The sequence below is a fragment of the Camellia sinensis genome, unplaced genomic scaffold, assembly GCF_055761805.1.
Source record: "Camellia sinensis isolate YWXY unplaced genomic scaffold, ASM5576180v1 Unanchor4, whole genome shotgun sequence".
Taxonomy (NCBI): Eukaryota; Viridiplantae; Streptophyta; class Magnoliopsida; order Ericales; family Theaceae; genus Camellia; species Camellia sinensis.
Window position 1 is genome coordinate 18,157,501 of NW_028129277.1, and position 4,871 is coordinate 18,162,371.

Below are 4,871 nucleotides of genomic sequence, written 5' to 3' on the forward strand. Positions count from 1 at the left end.
TCGGCCCGCATGCCTTGCCACGGCCTCGGCCGCGCATGCCATGCCACCGCGTTGCCCGGCATGCCATGCCTTGGCCTCGGTCAACATGCCATGCCACGGCCTCGGCCTCGGCCCGCATGCCTTGCTACGGCGTCACCCAACATGCAGTGCCACGGCCTCGGCCCGCATGCCATGCCACGGCCTCGGCCCGCATGCCTTGCCACGGCGTCGCCCAACATGCCATGCCACGGCCTCGGCCCGCATGCCTTGCCACGGCCTCGGCCGCGCATGCCATGCCACCGCGTTGCCCGGCATGCCATGCCTTGGCCTCGGTCAACATGCCATGCCACAGCCTCGGCCTCGGCCCGCATGCCTTGCTACGGCGTCGCCCAACATGCAGTGCCACGGCCTCGGCCCGCATGCCATGCCACGGCCTCGGCCCGCATGCCTTGCCACGCCGTCGCCCAACATGCCATGCCACGGCCTCGGCCCGCATGCCTTGCCACGGCCTCGGCCGCGCATGCCATGCCACCGCGTTGCCCGGCATGCCATGCCTTGGCCTCGGTCAACATGCCATGCCACGGCCTCGGCCTCGGCCCGCATGCCTTGCTACGGCGTCGCCCAACATGCAGTGCCACGGCCTCGGCCCGCATGCCATGCCACGGCCTCGGCCCGCATGCCTTGCCACGGCGTCGCCCAACATGCCATGCCACGGCCTCGGCTAGCATGCCATGCCACGGCCTCGGCCCGCATGCCTTGCCAAGGCGTTGCCCAACATGCCATGCCATGCCACGGCCTCGGCCCGCATGTCTTGCCAAGGCGTTGCCCAACATGCCATGCCACGGCCTCGGCCCGCATGCCTTGCCACGGCGTTGCCCAGCATGCCATGCCACCGCGTTGCCCGGCATGCCATGCCTTAGCCTTGGCCAGCATGGCATGCCACGGCCTCGGCCATCATGCCATGCCACGGCCTCGGCCCGCATGCCTTGCCACGGCGTTGCCCAACATGCCATGCCACGGCCTCGGCCCGCATGCCATGCCATGTCATGCCTTGGCCTTGGCCAGCATGACATGCCACGGCCTCGGCCCGCATGCCTTGCTACGGCGTCGCCCAACAAGCCATGCCACGGCCTCGGCCCGCATAACATGCCACGGCCTCGGACCGCATGCCTTGCTACGGCGTCGCCCAACATGCCATGCCACGGCCTCGGCCCGCATGACATGCCACGGCCTCGGCCATCATGCCATGCCACGGCCTCGGCCCGCATGCCTTGCCACGGCGTTGCCCAACATGCCATGCCACGGCCTCGGCCCGCATGCCATGCCATGCCACGGCCACGGCCCGCATGCCATGCCACGGCCACGGCCTCAGCCCGCATGCCTTGCTACGGCGTCGCCCAACATGCCATGCCACGGCCTCGGCCCGCATGCCGTGCCACGGCCTCGGCCCGCATGCCATGCCATGCCACGGCCCGCATGTCTTGCCACGGCGTTGCCAAACATGCCATGCCACGGCCTCGGCCCGCATGCCTTGCGACGGCGTCGCCCAACATGCCATGCCACGGCCACGGCCCGCATGCCATGCCACGGCCTCGGCCCGCATGCCATGCCACGGCCTCGGCCCGCATGCCTTGCTGCGGCGTTGCCCAACATGCCATGCCACGGCCTCGGCCCGCATGCCTTGCCACCGCGTTGCCCAGCATGCCATGCCACCGCGTTGCCCGGCGTGCCATGCCTTAGCCTTGGCCAACATGTCGAGCCACGGCCTCGGCCCGCATGCCATGCCATGCCACAGCCCGCATGTCTTGCCACGGCGTTGCCAAACATGCCATGCCACGGCCTCGGCCCGCATGACGTGCCACGGCCTCGGCCCGCATGCCGTGCCACGGCCTCGGCCCGCATGACATGCCACGGCCTCGGCCCGCATGCCTTGCCACGACGCCGCCCAACTTGCCATGCCACGGCCTCGGCCCGCATGCCATGCCACGGCCTCGGCCCGCATGACATGCCACGGCCTCGGCCCGCATGCCTTGCTACGGCGTCGCCCAACATGCCATGCCACGGCCTCGGCCCGCATGCCATGCCACGGCCTCGGCCCGCATGACATGCCACGGCCTCGGACCGCATGCCTTGCTACGGCGTCGCCCAACATGCCATGCCACGGCCTCGGCCCGCATGCCATGCCACGGCCTCGGCCCGCATGCCATGCCACGGCCTCGGCCCGCATGCCATGCCACGGCCTCGGCCCGCATGCCTTGCTGCGGCGTTGCCCAACATGCCATGCCACAGCCTCGGCCCGCATGCCTTGCCACCGCGTTGCCCAGCATGCCATGCCACCGCGTTGCCCGGCGTGCCATGCCTTAGCCTTGGCCAACATGTCGAGCCACGGCCTCGGCCCGCATGCCATGCCATGCCACGGCCCGCATGTCTTGCCACGGCGTGGCCAAACATGCCATGCCACGGCCTCGGCCCGCATGACGTGCCACGGCCTCGGCCCGCATGACATGCCACGGCCTCGGCCCGCATGCCTTGCTACGGCGTCGCCCAACATGCCTTGCCACGGCCTCGGCCCGCATGCCATGCCACGGCCTCGGCCCGCATGACATGCCACGGCCTCGGCCAGCATGCCTTGCCACGACGCCGCCCAACTTGCCATGCCACGGCCTCGGCCCGCATGCCATGCCACGGCCTCGGCCCGCATGACATGCCACGGCCTCGGCCCGCATGCCTTGCTACGGCGTCGCCCAACATGCCATGCCACGGCCTCGGCCCGCATGCCATGCCACGGCCTCGGCCCGCATGACATGCCACGGCCTCGGCCCGCATGCCTTGCTACGGCGTCGCCCAACATGCCATGCCACGGCCTCGGCCCGCATGCCATGCCACGGCCTCGGCCCGCATGACATGCCACGGCCTCGGACCGCATGCCTTGCTACGGCGTCGCCCAACATGCCATGCCACGGCCTCGGCCCGCATGCCACGGCACGGCCTCGGCCCGCATGCCTTGCTACGGCGTCGCCCAACATGCCATGCCACGGCCTCGGCCCGCATGCCATGCCACGGCCTCGGCCCGCATGACATGCCACGGCCTCGGACCGCATGCCTTGCTACGGCGTCGCCCAACATGCCATGCCACGGCCTCGGCCCGCATGCCATGCCACGGCCTCGGCCCGCATGACATGCCACGGCCTCGGACCGCATGCCTTGCTACGGCGTCGCCCAACATGCCATGCCACGGCCTCGGCCCGCATGCCACGGCACGGCCTCGGCCCGCATGCCTTGCTACGGCGTCGCCCAACATGCCATGCCACGGCCTCGGCCCGCATGCCATGCCACGGCCTCGGCCCGCATGACATGCCACGGCCTCGGCCCGCATGCCTTGCGACGGCGTCGCCCAACATGCCTTGCCACGGCCTCGGCCCGCATGCCATGCCACGGCCTCGGCCCGCATGCCTTGCCACGACGTCGCCCAACTTGCCATGCCACGGCCTCGGCCCGCATGCCATGCCACGGCCTCGGCGCGCATGACATGCCACGGCCTCGGCCCGCATGCCATGCTACGGCGTCGCCCAACATGCCATGCCACGGCCTCGGCCCGCATGCCATGCCACGGCCTCGGCCCGCATGCCATGCCACGGCCTCGGCCCGCATGACAGGCCACGGCCTCGGACCGCATGCCTTGCTACGGCGTCGCCCAACATGCCATGCCACGGCCTCGGCCCGCATGCCATGCCACGGCCTCGGCCCGCATGCCACGGCACGGCCTCGGCCCGCATGCCTTGCTACGGCGTCGCCCAACATGCCATGCCACGGCCTCGGCCCGCATGCCATGCCACGGCCTCGGCCCGCATGACATGCCACGGCCTCGGACCGCATGCCTTGCTACGGCGTCGCCCAACATGCCATGCCACAGCCTCGGCCCGCATGCCGTGCCACGGCCTCGGCCTCGGCCCGCATGCCTTGCTACGACGTTGGCCAACATGCCATGCCACGGCCCCGGCCCGCATGCCATGCCACCGCGTTGCCCGGCGTGCCATGCCTTAGCCTTGGCCAACATGTCGTGCCACGGCCTCGGCCCGCATGCCATGCCATGCCACGGCCCTCATGTCTTGCCACGGCGTTGCCAAACATGCCATGCCACGGCCTCGGCCCGCATGCCTTGCTACGGCGTCGCCCAACATGCCATGACATGCCACGGCCTCGGCCCGCATGCCTTGCTACGGCGTCGCCCAACATGCCATGCCACGGCCTCGGCCCGCATGCCATGCCACGGCCTCGGCCCGCATGCCTTGCGACGGCGTCGCCCAACATGCCATGCCACGGCCTCTGCCCGCATGCCATGCCACGGCCTCGGCCCGCGTGACATTCCACGGCCTCGGCCCGCATGCCTTGCCACGACGTCGCCCAACTTGCCATGCCACGGCCTCGGCCCGCATGCCATGCCACGGCCTCGGCTCGCATGACATGCCACGGCCTCGGCCCGCATGCCTTGCTACGGCGTCGCCCAACATGCCATGCCACGGCCTCGGCCCGCATGCCATGCCATGGCCTCGGCCCGCATGACATGCCACGGCCTCGGACCGCATGCCTTGCTACGGCGTCGCCCAACATGCCATGCCACGGCCCCGGCCCGCATGCCTTGCCACCGCGTTGCCCGGCGTGCCATGCCACCGCGTTGCCCGGCGTGCCATGCCTTAGCCTTGGCCAACATGTCGTGCCACGGCCTCGGCCCGCATGCCATGCCATGCCACGGCCCGCATGTCTTGCCACGGCGTTGCCAAACATGCCATGCCACGGCCTCGGCCCGCATGCCTTGCCACGGCCTCGGCCAACATGCCATGCCACGGCCTCGGCCCGCATGCCATGCCACGGCCTCGGCCCGCATGACATGC